This window comes from Lynx canadensis, chromosome B4 (assembly GCF_007474595.2).
Source record: "Lynx canadensis isolate LIC74 chromosome B4, mLynCan4.pri.v2, whole genome shotgun sequence".
In the NCBI taxonomy this organism is placed as follows: domain Eukaryota; kingdom Metazoa; phylum Chordata; class Mammalia; order Carnivora; family Felidae; genus Lynx; species Lynx canadensis.
In genome coordinates this window covers 59,531,773-59,553,911 of record NC_044309.1, presented here as the reverse complement: position 1 = coordinate 59,553,911, position 22,139 = coordinate 59,531,773, and the positions used below count along the sequence as shown (strand labels likewise).

At 39.9% G+C, this 22,139-nt stretch overlaps 1 long non-coding RNA gene and 1 pseudogene across 2 annotated transcripts in view; one reads left to right on the top strand and one right to left on the bottom strand.

Moving 5' to 3' along the window:
• LOC116738199 overlaps positions 1-22,139 on the bottom strand; it is a 57,938-nt gene that overhangs the window by 10,963 nt on the left and 24,836 nt on the right. For both annotated transcript variants that reach the window (XR_004343871.1, XR_004343872.1), the window contains exon 2: positions 5,844-5,915. This is a non-coding gene — a long non-coding RNA (uncharacterized LOC116738199). The remainder of the gene's footprint in view (positions 1-5,843; positions 5,916-22,139) is intronic.
• Positions 21,660-22,135, top strand: LOC115518498 (annotated as a pseudogene).

Here is a 22,139-nt window from a genome sequence, read left to right as displayed (position 1 = left end):
TTGCTGTTTATAGCATTTCTTTATTATGGTGAGCACAATGCCAGTAGAGGGTAAGGGAGAGACGCTGCAGGAAGAAGGAGGCTTCTGGTGTCAGTGCGCTATGATTTTCTTTGTTAAACTCCTGCTTAAAGGTGCATCAATGTTGTGTAGAGGGGAATATCTGGAGACACTCTGCACCAGCCATACACCATCCCTTGGTGATCTTGCAGTGAGGTCCAGGCCAAATTGACCACTTCACGACTCTTTGACATCAATGCTGGATTGTTCCAGACCTCCTGTCAGCAGTGGCAGCTGGACTCTCTCTGTGCACCATCCGACCAGCCTTGGCTCATCTGTGCCCTAGAGGGTTGTTGCCCACAGCCTAGTAGCTGTGGACCAGCTTTGGCTCAGGCAACCCAGCAAACTTCCCTGCTATTCCATGGGGGTAACCATACCTTCTCTAATGAGGTCTACAACCCAGGCTTGGGGAGTGGGCCTTCCTCCAAGTTTTCCCTTCCTTGGACACTCTCCAACAGCCTACTTATCCTTTTGAGTTCTCTTTACATCTTTTTTTTTTTTAAACTTAGTTTTTAACTTATTACTTTTTATTTTCTTAGAGAGAGAGCATGCGAAGACAAGAGGGAGAGAAGGGTGGAGGGAGAGAGAGAGAGGGAGAATCTCAAGCAGGCTCCATGCTCAGCGAGGAGCCCAACAGAAGGCTTGATTCCAGGCCCCTGAGGTCACGACCTGAGCCAAATCAAGAATTGGACACTCAACCAACTGAGTCACCCAGACTCCCCTCTTTTTACATCTTTTAAAGTAGTTACTCTCCTATTCTAGTTTAATAATAACTCTTTATATATAACCTCCTCTGTTCAAATTAGTGTGTTTTCTATTTCCCGATTAGATCCAGACTGATTAACCTGTACTTTGTTTTTTAATTTTTACTAAATCCAGTTGATTTTTTTTAAAAGTAAACTTTATACCCAACATGGGGCTTGAACTCACAACCCCGAGATCAAGAGTTGCATGCTATACTGACTGAGCCAGGCAGGCATTCCCTAGCCTGTTACTCTTTTTTTTTTTTTTTAATTTTTTTAATGTTTATTTATTTTTGAGAGAAAGGGCCAAGTGTGTGCAGGGGAGGGACAGAGAGAGAGAGAGGGAGATACAAAATCTGAAGCAGGCCCCAACCCCAAGCTGTCAGCAGAGCCTGAAGTGAAGCTCGAACTCACGAACTGTGAGATCATGACCTGAGCCCAGGCTCAACCGACTGAGACACCCAGGTGCCCCTAGCCAGTTATTCTTAGTACTACTTTTAGTTTCTGCGATTGGTTTGGCTCTTTTTTTTTTTTTTTACCTCTACTTTGTTAATGTTTATATTATTATTCTACCTGTGTAAAATGGGAGAAACAATGCCTGCCCTACGTGTTATCATGCATAAGAGAGAGTTTGTAAATTATAAAGTGATATTTTATGTTTGTTCTGTTTATTATCTAACAGTGCTTCTTTATCTTCCTGGATTTTCTTTCTCCTCACCCTCTGTCTGAACATTTTTAGGAGTTCTTAACTTTTGCCTTCCCCCTATACCCTTGCTTCCTATAGCTTCATCTCGATCTGCTGGAACTCTGGGTGCATATCTCCATTAATACCACCAGTTATTCTCCACTGTCTAGATGCTGGAAGATAATGTCCTAAATGTTAAATTTGACATTCAAGGCCTCGTTCATTCAACATACACGAAGGCCTATAATATGCAAGGCACTGTTCCAGATGCTGGACATACAGAAGTAAATAAGGTAGACAAAATGCCTAATTTATGGAGTTCATATTCTACAATTTCACCATAATCTATCCTTTCAGACTTATCTCCCTTCCTTAACTTGTGCCCCACAGGAATGTGAACATCTCATGGTTAATTTCCTGTCCCTCTATCAAGTATCATACTTGAAATGATTTCCATCTTCTCTGTCCATCCAAACCCTATGCTTTCTTCAAGACCAGTTTAAACCTATCCATGAGTCACTAGACACTTCTTATAATAGTTCACGACTTTTCCCCATAGCAACTTATCTGAGAGATCAAATATGTTCTTTTGTAACAGTGGCTCAGTATGCATCTATTCTCAATGGGTGAAGAAAGAGTTTGTACCAGAACCTCAGCATATGGATGTGGGGACCTGTATAATCTGAAGAATCTCCTTAGCCATAGAGGAATATAACTCCTTTCCAAAGGAGAATGACTGGTCTAACCTTATGCTTCTCCATTAAATGTGTGCTGTTTTTAAACCATTTTCATTATTCAAATTCTTTTCTTTTAATTTTATTTTCTTTAATTTACATTCAAATTAGTTAGCATATAGTGCAACAATGATTTCAGGAGTAGATTCCTTAGTGCCCCTTACGTATTTAGCCCATCCCTCCTCCCACAACCCCTCCAGTAACCCTCAGTTTGTTCTCCATATTTATGAGTCTCTTGTGCTTTGTCTCCCTCCCTGTTTCTATATTATTTTTGCTTCCCTTCCCTTATGTTCATCTGTTTTGTCTCTTAAAGTCCTCATATGAATGAAGTCATATGATATTTGTCTTTCTCTGACTGACTCATTTCACTTAGCATAATACCCTCCAGTTCCATTGGCGTAGTTTCAAATGGCAAGATTTCATTGTTTTTGATTGCCAAGTAATACTCCATTGTATATATATATATACCGCTTCTTCTTTATCCATTCATCCATCAATGGACATTTGGGCTCTTTCCATACTTTGGCTATTGTCCATAGTGCTGCTATAAACATTAGGGTGCATGTGTCCCTTCAAAACAGGACACCTGTATCCCTTGGATAAATACCTAGTAGTGCAATTGCTGGGTCGTAGGGTAGTTCTATTTTTAGTTTTTTGAGGAATCTTTATACTGTTTTCCAGAATGGCTGTACCAGCTTGCATTCCCACCAACAATACAAAAGAGAACTTCTTTCTCTGCATCCTCCCCAACATCTGTTGTTGCCTGAGTTGTTAATGTGAGCCATTCTGAGAGGTATGAGGTGGTATCTCATTGTGGTTTTGATTTGTGTTTCCCTGATGATGAGTGAAGTTGAGCATTTTTTCATGTGTCCTTTGGCCATCTGGATGTCTTCTTTGGAGAAGTGTCTATTCATGTCTTTTGCCCATTTCTTCACTGGATTATTTGTTTTTTGGATGTTGAGTTTGATAAGTTCTTTATAGATTTTGGATACTAACCCTTTATCTGATATGTTGTTTGCAAATATCTTCTCCCACTCCATTGGTTGCCTTTTAGTTTTGCTGATTGTTTCCTTTGCTGTGCAGAAGCTTTTTATTTTGATGAGGTCCCAGTAGTTTATTTTTGCTTTGTTTCCCTTGCCTCTGGAGATGTGTTGAGTAAGAAGTTCCTGTGGCCAATATCAAAGAGGTTTTTGCCTGCTTTCTCCTCGAGGATTTTGATGGCTTCCTGTCTTACATTGAGGTCTTTCATCCATTTTGAGTTTATTTTTGTGTATGGTGTAAGAAAGTGGTCCAGGTTCATTCTTCTGCATGTCGCTGTCCTGTTTCCCCAGCACCACTTGCTGAAGAGACTGTCTTTATTCCATTGGATATGCTTTCCTGCTTTGTCAAAGATTAGTTGCCCATACATTTTGTAGGTCCATTTCTGCATTCTCTATTTTTTTCCATTGATCTGAGTGTCTGTTCTTGTGCCAGTACCATACTGTCTTGATGATTACAGCTTTGCAGTATAGCTTGAAGCCTGGGATTGTGATGACTCCTGCTTTGGTTTTCTTTTTCAAGAGTGCTTTGGCTATTCGGGGTCTTTTCTGGTTCCATACAAATTTTAGGATTAATTGTTTTAGCTCTGTGAAGAATACTGGTGTTATTTTGATAGGGATTGCATTGAATATGTAGATCACTTTGGGTAGTATTGACATTTGAACAATATTTGTTCTTCCTATTCAGGAGCATGGAATCTTTTTCCATTTTTTTTATGCCTTCTTCAATTTCTTTCATAAGCCTTCTATAGTTTTCAGTGTATAGATTTTTCACCTCTTTGGTTAGATTTATTCCTAGGTATTTTATGGTTTTTGGTGCAACTGTAAATGGGATTGATTCCTTGATTTCTCTTTCTGTTGCTTCATTGTCAGTGTATAGGAATGCAACCAATTTCTGTGCATTGATTTTATATCCTGCCACTTTGCTGAAGTCATGAATCAATTCTAGCAGTTTTTTGGTGGAATCTTTTGGGCTTTCCATATAGAATATCATGTCATCTGCGATGAGTGAAAGTTTGACTTCCTCCTGGCTGATTTGGATGCCTTTTATTTCTTTGTGTTGTCTGATTGCAGAGGCTAAGACTTCCAAGACTATGTTGAATAACAGTGGTGAGAGTGGACATCTCTGTCTTGTTCCTGACCTTAGGGGGAAAGCTGTCAGTTTTTCCCCATTGAGAATGATAATAGTGTTGGGTCGTTCATATATGGCTTTTATGATCTTGAGGTTTGATCGTTCTACCCCTACTTTCTTGAGGGTTTTTATCAAGAAACGATGCTGTATTTTGTCAAATGCTTTCTCTGTATCTGTTGAGAGGATCATATGGTTCTTGTCCTTTCTTTTATTGATGTGATGAATCACATTAATTGTTTTGCGGATATTGAACCAGCCCTGCCTCCCAGGTATAAATCTGACTTGGTCGTGGTGAATAATTTTTTTAATGTATTGTTGGAGCCAGTTGGCTAATATCTTGTTGAGGATTTTTGCATCCGTGTTCATCAGGGAAATTGGTCTATAGTTCTCCTTTTTAGTGGGGTTTCTGTCTGGTTTTGGAATCGAGGTAATGCTGGCTTCATAGAAAGAGTTTGGAAGTTTTCCTTCCATTTCTATTTTTTGGAACAGCTTCAAGAGAACAGGTGTTAACTCTTCCTTAAATGTTTGGTAGAATTCCCCTGGAATCAGTATTCAAATTCTTTGGCCTCATCTCTTTAAATAAATGGTAATGCATGAGAAAGAAGTCAGTGGGTCTACTACTTCTTGACAGTCGTCCTTGCCCACAATTCATGGTTGTGTGTACAGATGGTCCCCAACTTACGATGGTTTGACTTACGATGGTTCAACTTTATGATGGTTTGAAAGCCATATGCAGTCAGTAGAAACCATACTTTGAGGGGCTCCTGGGTGGCTCAGTTGGTTAAGCGTCAGACTCGTGATTTCAGCTCAGGTGGTGATCACATGATTTATGAGTTTGAGCCCAGCATTGGGGTCTGTGCTGCTGGTGTGGAGCCTGTTTGGGATCCCCTCTCTCCCTCTCTCTCTGCCCTTCCCCTGCTTGTGCGCTATCTCTGTCTCTCTCAAAATAAATAAATAAAACTTAAAAAAAAAAGAAACCATAGTTTGAATTTAGAATCTGGATCTTTTCCCAGGCTATGCAGTGTGACCCTGTCTCATGATTTCAGAAAGCAGCAGCCGCAGGTCCCAGTCATGAGGGTAAACAACTGCTTCACTTATGCAACCACTCATACCCGTACAACCATTTCAGTGCAACACGCAATACATTACATGAGACAGTCAACACTTTATTATGAAATGGGCTTTGTATTAGATGATTTTGCCCAACTGTAGGTTAATGTAAGTGTTCCGATCACGTTTAAGGTGGGCTAGGCTAAGCTATGACATAAGGCAGGTTAAGTGTATTAAATGCACTTTTGATGTACAGTCTTTTCAAGTTACAATGGGTTTGTCAGGTCATAACCCCATTATAAATCGAGGAAAATCTGTATTACACACAGAATGTCAAGAAATGTTGAAATGATTATTGGTTTTATTTATAAATTGCAAATACATATATGTTTATATATTACTCACCTTAACAACTATTGCCAATGCTCTCCATATTTCCTCCAAAGGATTCCTGGGCCCATTCCTTGGTCTTGTGCACTAAATTTCAGAGGAAAAAAATCAAGGTTACACTTGAGTATAAGAGTTAAAGCTATAAAACTTCTAGAGAAAACTTAGGGAACACTTTTATGACCTTGCATTAGGCAAAGAATTTTTAAATAGGATACAAAAAGCACATAATTACTAAAATGGCTAAAAAAATTTAAGTTGACAATACCAAGTGCTGACAATGATGTGGCAAAATTGGAACTCTCATACATTGCTCATGGAGTTGCAAAATTGCACAGGCAATTTGAAAAATACACTGATAGTTTCTTACAAAGCTAATCACATACTTACAGAATTTTTCAAGTATATAGCTTATTATTATTATTAGTGGCAATATAATAATACAGAACTCTGAGTTTGAAGCTACCTTAAAGATTAACATGTTGCTTTTCAATAAGACAATCTTACAGTACCTCTTACTGTATTTTTTCTGCATTTAAATTGCCACCTAGCTGTCTCTTTTTCACCTCATTTGTCTCCTGTAAAGCAACATTCCCATTCTTTAAGCCTTTTAGTTACTTATCTTATATCCTCTTTAATTTCTCCTACATTCTTTCAGATGAGGAGAGAAAAAGTCGACACTAAGGAAAGGTTTCATCTTGTCTAAATATAAAAAGACCATTTCAGTAAGATGATTACTAGGGAAAGAATGTAATAAAGTACTAGCAACATGTTTGAAGCTGCTTTTGGAAAATTAGCCACCCCTGCCCTTTCCCCCTGTCTGCTGGGGCTCTGAGGTTCGTCTTTGAACTCCCTGTGAATACAATGATGGTGCCAGGAAGGAATGAAAGGGAATGTGGATCTGGACAAATTGCCATTTGCTTCACTGTAGCATCTTGGAGATAATGACCCAAGAAAGTTAGAATCCATCATTCTGATGAGTCTGGGAAATAGAAATCTCCCTCCAGTCAACAGTTTGTACTCTTCTCGTTAGGTATTTAAAATTGTAATACAGAATAGGTCAGTCAGAGAAAGACAAATATCATATGATTTCATTCAGATGTGGAGTTTAAGAAACAAAACAAATGAGCAAAGGGAGAGAGAGAGACAAACCAAGAAATAGACTCTTTTATTTTTTTAATGTTTATTTATTCTTGAGACAGAGACAGAGTGTGAACGGGGGAGGGGCAGAGAGAGAGGGAGACACAGAATCTGAAACAGGCTCCAGGCTCTGAGCTGTCAGCACAGAGCCTAACGCAGGGCTTGAAGCCACGAACTGTGAGATCATGACCTGAGCCGAAGTCGGACACTTAACCAACTGAGCCACCCAGGCGCCCCGTCCAAGAAACAGACTCTTAACTACAGAGAACAAACTGATGGCTACCAGAGGGGAGGGGGTGGGGGGATGGGTGAAATTGGTGATGGGGATTAAGGCATGCACTTGATGAGCACCGGATGATGTATGCAATTGTCAAATCACTATATTGTACACCTGAAACAAACATAACACTGTGTGTTAAATATACCAGATTCAAAATTTTTAAAAAATTAGGTTTTACCCAAAGAATGGTAAATGGAAAGTGGTAGAATGTTTTCGAATTGGAGGGAGTTAGATCTGTGTTCTTGTCCCTAATGCAATTAACCAGCTGGGACACCTAGGGAAAATCATTTCGTTTCTCCGGGTTTCAGATTTTCAGTTGTTAAGTGAAGAAGGGTCAGACTCAAAACTCCCTATGGTCCCTTTCAGGTCTTGCATTTCGTGAGTTAGAGGTGTCATGAACATTACTAGAGTGAATTGTTCTCCTTTGTGGCAATCTTAAGAGCATTAACAGAAGTAACTACTCTTGCTTACTTGGGTCTCAAGAGGGAAGCACTTCAGTGACTTGAGAGGGTTGACGAGATGGAACACTTCAAATTCCATTTTATCACACACACTCTTAAAGAAATCCTGAAACGGGGCGCCTGGGTGGCTCAGTTGGTTGAGCGGCTGACTTTGGCTCAGGTTATGATCTCACAGTCCGTGAGTTCGAGCCCTGGGTCAGGCTCTGTGCTGACAGCTCAGAGTCTGGAGCCTGCTTTGGATTCTTTGTCTCCCTCTTTCTCTACCCCTCCCCAACTCATGCTCTGTCTCTCTGTGTCTCAGAAATAAATAAATAATTAAAAAAATTATATCAAGAAATCTTGAAACAGATTAGTGGATAGCTTGTGAATATGCAATTGGGTCACTTACAAAGCTACTGTCCATTTAAATATGTAGGAACTTTGGTGGGTTTTCTCCCCCCCACCTCTATTTTCTGAAACAAGTGATAGCAATTATAATTTAAGAAAGGTAGGTGTTGCCAGAGTTTAAGATTCTGTATTCTTTTTGGTGAACAAGATGATCAAAGAAGTAAACAATAGGGTCACCTGGGTGGCTCAGTCGGTTAGACATCCAACTTCGGCTCAGGTCATGATCTCACAGTTCATGAGTTCAAGCCCCACCTCAGGCTCTGTGCTGACAGCTCAGAGCCTGGAGCTTCAGATTCTGTGTCTCCCTCTTCTCTGCCCCTCCCTCACTCGTGCTCTATCTCTCAAAAATAAATAAACACTAAAAAATTTTTTTAATATTAAAAAAATTAAAAAAACAGAAGTAAACAATAGAAGATGATCCCATACTTTCAAAATCTTGATCTTAAGGTACTTTTTCCAAAAGAAAAGGACACTTTCTATGCAAGATATAAAAACCATGCCATTACAAAATCTATGGCTACAGAATTCATGATGTTTTGAACTTCTAAAGTTTAGAGTTTGCTCTTTTTCTTCCCTGAGTACCTCAGCAGCACATACCTGCATGCAGCATTGCCTAGTAACTGTTTATTTATGGTGACTGTGGGGGTCATTTCTTTTTAGCTTAATTTCAAAACTAGAAAATTCGGAGACAAGACAGTGAATGATTTATTTCATTGATTATCAGTTTGGTTTCCATTGATTTTCAAACTTTCTGTATTCTTACATTTTTGGAGTACCAGCTTTAAGCAGCTGAAGTTTTATTTTTATTTTTTTAAGGTAGGCACCACACCAGGTTTGAGTTCACCACCCTGAGATCAAGAGTCGCATGCTCTCCTGAGTCAGCCAGGTGCCCCTAGATAGCTGGATTTTTAAAAATCTAGTCTGACATTTGCCTTCTTTTAATGGAAAAAATCAATACATTTTCATTTATTATGGTTATTGAAATATTCGGATTATAGCTCTTTGTGTGACCTTTTCTGCCTCCCCTCCTCATATTGTTGCCTTTCAAATTCATGCAGTTTTCCTTTCCTCCTATTTGATTTTTTTCACGTGTACTAACTCAAAAGTAATACACTCTGTTGTTTTTTTTTTAATATACTCTGTTTTTCATTTTTGTGGTTATTCCGACTATTTTAATGGAATAGTTGTCAGAGTTTAGTTATTCAGTATTTTTACTTCAAAAAAATGCAAAGCCCTTAGAATGTTTTAATTCTGACCACCCCTCACTATTTATAAGTTACTATCACAGTGTTTGAGGCCAATTATTACCACTGACTTTTATTACATTACGACCAATGTTATCAGTTATTACAAACAGTCACTGATGTCCTGATGTCTTTGAGCACCATTTCTTTTGCAACTGAGTCCTTCCTCTGAAACTCCTTCAGTGAGTTCTTTTGGTAGCAAAGTGTTTCAGTTTTTATTTGTCTGAAAATGTATTTTAATTCTCCCTAGTTCTTCAAGGGTATAGACTAATAGATTGACAGCTGTTTTATCAAAGCCTATCAAAGATATTATTCCACTATTTTCTGGCCTCCATCATTGCTGTTGAAAAGTCGGGTGTTGGCCTAATTGGTATTTCATTGTGAGTAATTATTATTCCATTGTGGGTAATGTGTCTTCTCTCTGCATGTCTTTTTATCTTTTGATGTTTGCAGCTGTAACTAGGTACAGACTTTTTTTCCTCTCATTTTGCTTTTTAGTTTGGTTTATTTTTACCAGACCTGTGTCTTTTAACAATTCTGTGAAGTTAGAGAGAGAGAAAGAGAGAAAGAGAGAAAGAGAGAGAGAGAGAGAGAGAGAGAGAGAGAATCCCAAGCAGGCTCCATGCTCAGCTCAGAGCCCCATGCGGGGCTGAATCCCATGGCCCTGGGATCATGACCTGAGCTGAAATCAAGAGTCACACGCTCAGCCAACTGAGCCATCCAGGTGCCTCTCTTTTGATCTTTTTATCAATTCAATTTTTGACTTCTAGAAATTTTATCTGCTTCCTTTAAAAATCTTTTCGTGCATCTCTAGAGTCTCATGTTCTTTCCTCATATTTTGAGTCTTCACTTCTATTCCTTTAAACATATTAGATATAGTTATTTTATGTTCTGTGCCTGATAGTTCCAACATCAGAAGACTTTTGGGATCTTTTTTCCCTGTTGTTTCTGCCATCTCTTATTCATGGCGCCTTCCTTATATTTTGCAATATTCAACTGAGTTATTCCTTTTCCTTGGGTATTTATCTATGCAAATTTTTGAGGCCTGGATTTTATTTTCTTTTGCTAGACGCCTAAGGAACAATATCACCAGTTTGAATAACATTTTTTACTTAACTTTGTTTTTTTGTTTTGTTTTGTTTTGTTTTTTGTATTTTTGGATCACAGTGACAATATGAATTCAGGCTGGAGATCCCAGGGAGAGTCAGTCTGTTACTTGCTGTCAGAGAGTGCTTTGACTTGGTTTAAAGGTCTGAATATTTCTTACTTTCCTGCATCTCAGGAGTTTTAAAAGATATTTTTATCCAACATTTTATTTATTTTATTGGGAGAGTCATTTACAGCATCTAATCTGCCATATGGGATAGTCTGGATATGGAATAGTCTTATAAAATTCCAAGTTGATGCAATTTATTTTTGTCAGTAGCATTTCTTTTTTAAGACGAGGAGCCAAATGACAAAAAAGCCACACAATTTGGACCAAGTTTTGCAGAATGAATAACTGAGAATTTATCACCAGGTAAAAGAGACTGTGGCTCTAACTCTGTGACCTCCATGGCACATAGAATATGACACTCACCAGCTTTCAGGATTCACTATCCTTAAGGTCCATAACCATTGACTTTGAAATGTGAAATGTGAGTTTTAAAAGAGACTTGGATGAAATTCCTCATAGTAACTTAATGTTAATAAACAAGTTGTGTTGACTTCAGTGTAAGATCTACTCTGGGACTGGTTCCTACCTGATATTGGATAGAAAGGAAGGCATAAAGTCCCACTGATGGATGTAATCAGCTGTGCTGTGCTGACCCCCAGAGAAAACATTTCTCTTTGCCTTCTTTTTTTCCCTTTTGACTTGATCAGTTACCCTGTAGTCAGAAACAGGTATTGTTTTCTGAGAATATTTCTAGAAAATAGTTCACTTAGGAAAGTCTGTGAATAAACTACTCTTAATGCCAATAGCAAGATGGTAAACACCGTGTCCTAGAAAAAGAGAGAGGACTGTATCCTGTTTCTCCCTCCATGCAACACAATGAAACCTGCTGTAGTAAGAGTTCCTTGACCAAAGGAATTAAAAGAAGGAAGCCCTATACTCAGCTGATGCTTTATGTAGCCAATGTAGATCATGATTTCTTCTAGCTTAAAAATGTTTCATGTCTTTGATTTACTGCAGGCTACTAAAGGAAATTTCCATTATCTCTGACAAAGCAGTAGCTGAATGTGGCCTCCTCACTATCGGGAGGGTAGCTCATGGCCAGTGATGGCACCCTGCCTCCCCCAGGTCCTGATCAGGAAATCTAGAATGCTGGTCAGAGAGACAACTCGCGCTGTTCAGAGTGCCGGTATAAAAATCTCACAAGCAGCAAATGGGTGAAGGGGAATGGGAGATACAGCCTTCAGGTTGTGGAATGAATAAGTCATAGGAATAAGAGGCACCGTATAAGGACTATAGTCAATGATATTGTAATAACAATGTATTGGCTAGAGGGTAGCCACCCTTGTGGTGAGCTTAGCATGAAGTCTAAACTTGTGCAATCACTATGTAGTATACCTGAAACTAATGTCACATTGTGCGTCAACTATGCTCAAAGACAAAATCTCAAGTAGCAGCTTATTCACTGACTGAGTTCCCACTGTGGTCTGGCATTGTTGCCACGGATGCGAGAGTGAGCAAAACAATCCCATCTGTGCCATCCGTAGGGACAGTTCACCGTCGTCCTCTGGTGGGGGACAGATGAAAAAAGACAATTCCATTATTAGAGTTTAATGAGGGCCTGCATAGGAGAGGTAGAAACTGCTATCTAAAGTGTCTCTATGTCCACTTTGTTGGTTTCACATTGAGCTTTTCAGCCCGAATTGTAATACATGTCACAACAGAGCATATAAAATGGCACACTGGAAATTATCTCCCTAACATAAAAGAGACATGGATGGTGGGGGAGGGTGGGGTGGGAAAGGGAGCAAGGAATGATGTGATGATGAAAATACTATAATCACTTGACCCTTTTTGACCTTTCAGAGAAGTCTTAAATATGTTAATATCAAGGGAGGCCGCTCAATAAGTGAAACATTGGTACATTTGTCTGACATAAAGTGGGAAAAGGAAGTAAAGAAAACTTTTAGTTTGGAACTAAGGAATCAAATTTTAGTATATTTCCATGTTCACAAAAGTCTTATTTTTAAAATTAATTCCTTATGTAAAGAATATTTTTAAGGCGATGAAAATAACCCTGTATGATATCATAATGCTGAACACATGTAATGCTGAACACATGTCATTATACATTTGTCCAAACCCAGAGAATATGCAACACCAACAGTGAACCCTAACGTAAATGAGGGACTTTGGGTGACTATGATGTGTCAATATTGGCTCATCAATATAACGAATGCATTGCTCTGAGGTGGGGGGCTGTTGTGATGGGGCACACTATGCATGTGTAGGTGCTAGAAGTATATGTGAAATCTGTACCTCCCTCTCAATTTTGCTGCAAACCTAAAGCTGTTTTAAAAATAAAGTTTTGATTCAAAAAAAGAATACTTTCCATCTTGGATGTGAGCTCTGAGCACCCCCCCTTTATAATACAGCCATGTAAGGAAATATACACTACAGACTAAAAAGCCCATCAATACACAGGCTCCTTAGCACTCAAGAATGTTGGGAGTTTTCTTAGGGATAATAGTTAGGTAAAGCTTAGCAGTCTTGCTGGAGCATTAAGACCATTTTATCTCCTTCAGAAGCCAACCCTGAGTGCTGGCTTATGGCACCAGAGGCCCCCCTACACGCACCTTGTAATTGGGTTCTTGCTGCTTGCCAGTACCTGGACTTCCCTGTGTTCTCTCTGCTTGAGCTCTGGGCATAAAACCAGAGTTTGATAGTTAGGTATTTTGGTGACTGTCTCCCTGGTGACTGTGGTTGGAAATAATCTTTGACCTTTCCTCTATTGTTTATAGTGAAAACCTGACTCCAGGCTTACAAGCTTTCTTCTGCACTTTCCTGGAAAAGCAAGGTTGCCATATTTTCTCTTGGGCCCTGGCCATCTGGCCCACTCGCCATGCATTGTTTTCTTGGAGCAGGAGATCAGGGCAACCACCATTCTCCGGAGGGGAAGCAGGTGAAGGGAGGTGGGGGAGTGGGAAAGCTTAGTTAAGGAATATTGTGAGCACAATGCTTGCCAGGATAGCCTGGTATGATGAGAAATCTTTACTTTTTCATATCTTCTACCATATTCTTCTGCTCTGTGTGCCTTTCTCATCACTAGTCCTATCTAAAATTTTGACACTTAATTTCTCTGAGAAAAAAAAGTCTGTCTTTAGTTAAAATCATCACATTATTGAGAGACCTAAGTTTCAAGTACCCAGCCCTTTGCTTCACACTGTCAGGTCACAAAGTTAAGTTGTCTTAACAAACGGGACATAAAAGAGGGTTTTCATGAGTCCTAGGAAAATGAAATGTTATTTCTTAGGATACAGACTGTATATGGGATGTTGTGTGCAAACTCTGGGTGCTGGTGATAGTCGATGTGAGTGGAAGTGAGTTAGGCATCAAGGAAAGGAGGGATATTACATAAAAGGACATACTCAGCCTATCTAATACATTTTGCTTAGGGCAAAATTAGCACCCATCACTTGGAATACATTTACCCAGAGGTAATTTTCCTACTTACCAGCAGGGGGGTGTAGCGTATGGTAGTCAGGTGATTGCAGTTTTTTTTTTTTTTTTTTTTTTTTTAATTTATTTATTTGTTTTGAAAGAGACAGTGTGAGCTAGGTTAGGGGCAGAGAGAGAGGGGAGAGAGAATCCCGAGCAGGCTCCACCCTGTCAGTGCAGAGCTTGACATGGGGTTCGGTCTCACGAACCATGAAATCATGACCTGAGCCAAAATCAAGAGTTGGATGCTTAGCTGACTGAGCCGCTCAGGAACCCCAGGTGATTGCATTTTGAAGTCTCCTTGTTAAGTAGGAAAACCAACTGGCTGTTCAGCATTAATTTGGGGACCTTGGTTTTGCACGTAACCTTTGAACAAGATGAAACTTCATGCGGATTTTTATTGGTAGTTTAAATAGCTTGTTAGACTTTTATTTTTTTTTAAAGTAAACTCTACCCCCAAAATGGGGCTTGAACCCATGATCCCAAGATCAAGAGTTGCAAGCTCTACTGACTGAGCCAGCTAGGCACCTCAAGATTTTTATGGTTGTTGTTGATTCCATGACAGGTTCAATTTTCACTAAGTTAAAAAGGTATTCATTCCCAATTCCTTTTTTTTTTTTTTTTCCTGTTTGGTTTCTAGTTGGCTGGTTTCAGTTTTTAAACTTACCTTCAGGCACATTTGTCCAGTCATGTGAAGTTCCAGGTAAGCATGGCTTCTTCCACAGGAATCAAATCTGGCCCTTTTCTGTATCCCTACATCCAAATCCTACTGGTTCTACTTTCAAAATATAATATATTCCTAAATCAAGTATGTCAACATTACCATCTTAGTCCAAAACGCCATACCTATTTCCTAGACCATTGAACTAACCTTGAAACAGGTTTCTTGTCCTTTGCTTCCCACCCACCCAGCTGTCAGGTTGAGCTACTGAGTCTCCAAAGGTTCAAATGATAATTTTTTTTTTTCAAAGCACTCATCTTGGTGGTCACCTCCCTTCCCCCAATTACTTTTTGCCTTATCTGGATGGTCATCCTTGGGTCATCCCCTGACAAGTGATGCATGGAAACTAGAGATTGCATTATGTAAGAACAAGTTGCTGCTGTGGGGTGTAGAGTTATGAAAAGAATATTCTAGTTTATGTTTTTTTGCAAAGGATTTTTGCAAAGGATTTCACCAATAAGGGACTCTCCCCTTAAAAACTTATGCTTCAAAATAAACAAATTCCAGGACAAAAGTTTAAGGTGATCAAAGACTCCCAAGGGTATAAGCAGAAGGTCACATAACTTATGAGGAAGAAGGTCCAGGAATTATCAGGCAAAGATAGACTTGGGGCTATATAAACTAATACGATGACTTCAATAAATATGGTAGCATTAAATACAGGGTCAGGTTGAAAAGAACATTTGTCTTAAAGGAATTTCTTTTCTTCCTCTAGATTTCTTTTTGCAGGCTTCAAGTGCTGTTCCCTTCTCCAGCCGATCTCAAGTATGACTGTATGCATTACATCTATAACTGTAGCAAAATGAATGCCAGTCTGCAAACTCCACTGTGTCAGAAATCTACATTTATTTTTTTTATAATCTAATTTCTGTTTTCAGCCCTCATTCCTCCAATGCAGCAGAAGTTAATCTCTGCTAAATTGGGCTAAACTGAGGATTTCCTACCACCCTTCCTAGAGTTGCCTCTAATTTCTGGAGGATGTTCCAAGTGACAAGAGGTGGGGCATGGGGGATGTCGGTTGGGTTTGAAGCTGGCCTCTGGCCATCATCTGTCCATGCTGGCTGGCATCCACTGTGATGGCCAACAAGGGGAACATAATACCTCCACCCCCTGCGGCTCCCATAGGGACTACACCCTCTTAGCTATCTGTTGGCCACACCTGATGGTCGTTTCTCTTTTAGGCCATTCTTGCTCTTTCCCTTTGATCTGAGAACACACAAACCCATCTGGAGCTTCAGTAATTCCCCCCACTTGAGTGGGTGGGGGAGAAGGGGAGGGGACAGCCCCTGTTCAGAGGCTACATTAGCACTATGCTCTGACTTCTTTCTAGCATGTCTCCTTTCCCCACACCTGGGAAAGCTTTGTGTAATCTTGGGTGAGAACTCATTCTCTAAATTACCAAGTAAACTTCTATATCTTATTTATGCCCTGCATATTTTCCCATTCTCCTTGGGGCCTGAAGTTTGAAGACTTAAAAGCCAAAAGAAATTCATTTTTCCTCTGCTGTTAACCTCTTCTGCCTGGGGGTAACAGAACTCAGAATAATCTATCTGCTGTTTGAAAGAGGGTAAGAATGAAGAAGTGGAGAAAATATTAGGGGAAAACATTGACTAATACTTTAGTATTAGTGGTATCCTACCTCATACTGATCAATTCCCTAAACAGAGGTAGCTGGAATAGCCTCTGAAACAAAGACTAAATGTTTGGATGTATGCTAACTGATACATATAAGCTCTAATAAAATACATAGGAGCTCGTAAGAAAAAATATTATTTGTAACAAATGGAAATTATTGAGGATATAATTAGATTACATGGGGTCCATCTGCTATCATCTGACCTTGGAACCTTAGGTTAATTGCTTTACCTTTTTAAAAAAATTTTTTTAAACGTTTATTTATTTTTGAGAAACACACAGAGAGAGAGAGAGAGAGAGAGAGAGAGAGAGAGAGAGAGAGAGGGCATGAGTCAGGGAGGGGCAGAGAGAGAGGGAGACACGGAATCTGAAGCAGGCTCCAGGCTCTGTCAGCACAGAGCCTGATATGGTGCTCAAACTCATGAACCGTGAAATCATGACCTGAACCGAAGTCAGAGGCTTAACCGACTGAGCCACCCAGGTGCCCCGATTGCTTCAACTTCTAAGCATGGCTTTTCTCATTTGTAAAGTGGAATGATAACTCTACTTCACAAGTTTTTAGTAAGATTTAAATTACATTAAATAACCAAGATGATGCATGATAGTCACTCAGTAAATGCTTGTTCTTTCATTCATCCATCCATTCGTGTGTTCATCCTTTCTTTCATCAGGTATACATGCCTTACTCCTGTAATAGTAAGGCTATAGACACTGTTAAAAACTTTTTGCAATATGAACAAACACCTGTTGGGTAAAGGGTGTGAGTCTGACCTGGCCATTTGTCTCGACCGTAATAGACATATGCCCCAAGTAAGATCAGTGAAGGCAAGCCATAAATTCACTATTCCCACGGATCTGATGCACAATACTCATGACCAGGATCTTCTATTGCCCCTAATGGTTTCTAGTAAATGAGCTTTGTGCAGAAATAGTACCTTTCATGACCAAGAGCCTTTAACTGTGCTATTGTAGACAATAGCATCCCCCTCACCTCTTCTCTAAGTGAGTGTTACCAATGACATTTTCCTGGCTTCACGTAAAGAGTTGAATGGGATAAAATCTTACGCACAGAGCAGAATTCATAACTATTCTTTTTGTTTTAATTGACGTATAGTTTTCTTTTTTTTTTTTTTTTAATTTTTTTTTCAACGTTTATTTATTTTTGGGACAGAGAGAGACAGAGCATGAACGGGGGAGGGGCAGAGAGAGAGGGAGACACAGAATCGGAAACAGGCTCCAGGCTCTGAGCCATCAGCCCAGAGCCCGACGCGGGGCTCGAACTCCCGGACCGCGAGATCGTGACCTGGCTGAAGTCGGACGCTTAACCGACTGCGCCACCCAGGCGCCCCAATTGACGTATAGTTTTCATACAATAAAATGAACAGATCTTAAGTATTCAATTCAGTGAGTTTGGCAATTCCATACACCCATTCAGCGACCACCCAAAACAAGAAGTTAACATTTTCATCACCCCCAAAATGACCCTCATGCTCCTTTCTAGTCAATCCTCATTATGGCAGAATTTTTTATTGTAAAATCTCCCAAATGTTCTTAGGGATGTCTTCTACTTAACATTTGTACTCTCACAACTCTCTTCCATTGGAAGTAAACTAATGAGAGGCTTGCATGCATCCTATCAATATTCAGAACTATTCTATGTGGTAGGAACTATTACTTCTTCTATTTTACACATGAGAAAACTGAAGCTTAATGAGATAGAATAATTTACCCAAAGGCCAAACAGCTCTTACTTCCTCAAGGTCTCCACATCTCTTACTCTCAGAGCTGGGACTTGAACTCAGATTGGGCTGATTCTAGAACCTGACTTGTAAATCACTATGCTAAAGAGCAGATCCGTCCTGAGGTGTAGCTAACAATTGCAACTTTCCTGGGTCGGGATTCTGTGCATCTGTTATTTTGACAAAAGGAGAAAAAGTAAGTTGGTTGATTTAATACTTTCCATTTCTTTCATGAGATCCTTATAAGCTCTGTTACACTTTCATTAACTTGTGCCTGCAAGATTTGTACCAGTTGACTGTTAAGAACCATGATAGAGATCATGATGATGATGACGGTTATGAAGGAAAACATTTTTGAACACTATGTGGCAGGTGCTATGTAAAACACTGCCTCTAAATTTCTTGATTTAGTTCTCCTAATGACTTTCAGGGTAGGATCTGTTATTAGCAGTTTTACAAACTAAAAATTTGCAGCTTAGAGAGCCTGAGTGACTTTGCCCAGTCCTGCACAGCGAGAAAGGGGTAGAGCTCACTCTGAATCTTGTCAGGCTGGCCTGAATGCCTGTATCTCATCCACCACTGAAAACAGCCTGTTAATCCTCTATGTATGTCCTCAGTCTTGTTAATAAAGAATGGTCTTGGTTCCTGCCTGAACTGGATTTCACCAGTATAAATATGTGAGTGTGAACTCTGCCAGCTGGCTCGCTTTTAGATAAGAGCCTGTTAGTCCCAAACACTTAGCTCCACCTGTCTTCAGAAACTTGGAAAACAGCTGGCCCTTGGCCAAATTGTGAGGTAGATGAAATTTGTCTTAGGCATTTGATCCTCCTCTGCACTCTGCCCATCCCCTCTGAGTATCCTGTCAAACAAAGACTCTTCTTTCAATTCCTGGAGCCCAAGTCTTGCCAGAATTACTGAGTCCTTCAGCCTCTGTCTGTTAATGTGTTCAGACCCTCTGATACGCCTCTGACTCCTCCCCTGCCCCAGCCTGTTGATTTTCCCGTCCGTAGCTGAACAAATTTTATTCAAGCTTTCCCACCCAAGCCTGTGCTAATGTCCTCCTGGAGGGTTGGTGAAGGACCTCCAGATGCCTGAGGCTTTCTAGAGCTAGGTCCCCTATTTATTTTGGCAACCTCGGTGGTGTGGCTCCCAGGACTGATTGGAAAGGAAGACAAGGCAGCTTTAGTGGTAACAACAGCCAATCATATAGCATTGAATCTAAATACTTAATATGTTGTAATTTATTTAACCCTTACAAGAGTCCTATGAGGTCTTAGTCAAGGCTCCAGCAAGAAAGAGGAGGCACACACAGATGGAATTCTGAAGAGAATTGAAAGCAGAAACTATTTGCAGATGTGTAGGCAGATTTAAGGGAATCAGTCAGGGATATTGAAGCACCCAGCAAACTAGCTGCCTTCAGAAGCTGTTCCCACTCACAGGCTGAAAAGGGGAGCAAGGAAATGGTGTAACTAGGGCCTGATGAGGAGCTATTCTAGGAAGAGCTATTTTGAGAAACCGTCTGCAGTCATGGAGAGATGTGGCCAGAGCCTTGGTGGTGTGACCAAGGTGGTGTGGCCTTGGTGGCCATCTCTTGGGGTGAGATGGCAGGTGAAGTGAATAGTTTGGGGTCGATGAGGTGTTGAGGGAACAAATACTCTAATGTTCCCTTCCATCTTCGAATTTCCCTGTGGCTGAAACAACTAGAAGCCTGATATCAAGGGAATCTCAGTGATATAGGATTGAAGTATCAGTCACCATGGGGCTCAGTATGGGTCAAAAGGACAGAGAATAACCAGTCCATGAAGAAGCTGTGGCACAGAGAGATTAAGCAACCTGTCTTAAGTCACACATTAGGAAGTGGCAGAACCAGGATCTGAACTGAGGTTGTCACATCTGGTCTGGTGTGGAGGGGTTCTCCCACACTTACATAGTGTCTTACAGTTTTCCCAAATGCCTCCGGGAAAAAAAGATTTTAGAAGGCTTATGCAGAAGTTATTTTGGAGCAGGTACCCCAATCATATTATTCTTACTGAATTGGGATCAATTCTAGGATCAGGCATTTGGTACTCAATAATGGATGGCACTGTTGGAATGAATCTGGGCCAACCATGGAAACTCACATGGGTCTTATGTCACTGGCCACAGAGAGGAGCCCCTATTACAGAGAAAAAGTTCCATTCATCTGTTCAAAATGTCCCTGTACACAACAGACCTCTGGAAGAAATGACTTCATGACAGATACAGGTAACACTAGTAGGCCTTGACCAGTTCAATGGGTTAATGACAACTAACATGGTCAAGTTTATGAAACAGAAAGATCATGAAATAGTAAGTTTGTCAGAAAACCGCTGATAAGATGGGGAGAATCATTCTGCCTCAACATAGGAGAAACTGAGACTTGTGGTTTCTGTGTGAGAGAAGCCAGTACTCAATTTGACCTTCTGAAAAAAAAAAAAAAAAAGAAAGAAAGAAAAAGCCACCCACCTGGGTTGAACCCAATCAAGGCAGACCAAATGATAGAAAATACAATCATTGTGTGGAGACATTTCCTGTGAAATGAGAGGACGAGGTATGGAAAAGCACTCTTTTGTGAAAAAGAAAAGTCAAAGAAATGAAATGATTAGAACACATCTTTTCATATTAAAGAAGGAAAGCTCTAATGATAGCCTTTTATAGTTTATTATCTTATTTCTAATTAAGTTTTTGTTTTCTCCTTTGTAAAATTAGGCAGTGAGCTGACACTTTTTATATAAACCAGACAACGGCTTCTGTGAAGGAAAATGGTGAGGCTGGAAAGAGAGTGGAGGCCCAAGATGATGCACCAGAGAGTAAGAAAAATACCATACCAATATTTCTTGTGTAATTTAGCAACAAAAATGTGTAGCATGTAATAGGATACTGAGGCTTCGCATTATTGCTGTAATTTGAGAAGCAAAGTGGTCTTACCAACCTAGCAGTCCTATGATAGAACCCTGTGAAAAGTAAATGACGTGCACTCAGCTTTTGATAAACTGAATATTATATGCCTAGAGGATGCTCTTTTCTACTAGACATTTTTCTCTCCTACCCTTTGTTCAAAGAGTGTTCTCTTAAAATTCTTATCTATTAAATTATTTCAAATGTGGACATTGGCTTTAGGGAAGAAATTTTCATTATTTGTCAAAAGGGTATAATTTAATTGGCTTAACAGTCTTTCTAGAAGTTAGCAATTTCCAGGAGTTGGTTATTAACAATGTTTATTATACAGTAGGGTTTCAGATTACAGTTGGTTTGTTACAAGCCGTAAATACTGGAGGCATACTATATATAAATAGACATGCATACATGAGGAATGCACTCCCTATCTTCCTTTCCTCTGGACTCCAGATTTGTTGGGATTCTGTGGGACTGACCACGTGGGGGTAGAGACCATAAAAATTTGTCAGAAGGGCTCCATTTGAGCAATGATATCAGGAAAGGAGAGTCAAAAAGGTATATAGTCTAATGTACATGTATCTAATCCTCCCAAGGGCTGGGAGTTTATACTTGCATTTAAAAGTAAAGAAAGTAAAAATTAAGGAAGTGCTGGAGGCCCAAATGAAGTTCAATCCCTTTGTGGCTTCTGACCAGAGCAAGAACTCTAAAAGGCATTTCGACATACCTTCCCACATGCACAGGAAGATTATGCCTTCCCCTCTCTCCAAAGAGCTGAGACAGAAGTACAACATTTGATCCATGCCCATCTGAAAGGATGATGAAGTACAGGTTGAGTGAGGACACTACAAAGGTCAGCAAATTGGCAAAGTAGTCCAGGCTTACAGGAGGAAATACGTCATCTACCCTGGTGAGAGAAGGTGAATGTCACAGCTGTCCATGTGGACATTCACCCTGGCAAGGTAGTTATCACTAGACCAAAACTGGACAAAGATGCCAAAAAGATCCTTGAACGTGAAGCCAAATCTCACCAAGTAGGAAAGGGAAAGGGCAACTATGAGGAAGAAACAATTGAGAAGATGCGGGAATAAAGTAATGTGATATATGACTTTAAATAAAAACTTAAAATGAAAAAAAAATTAA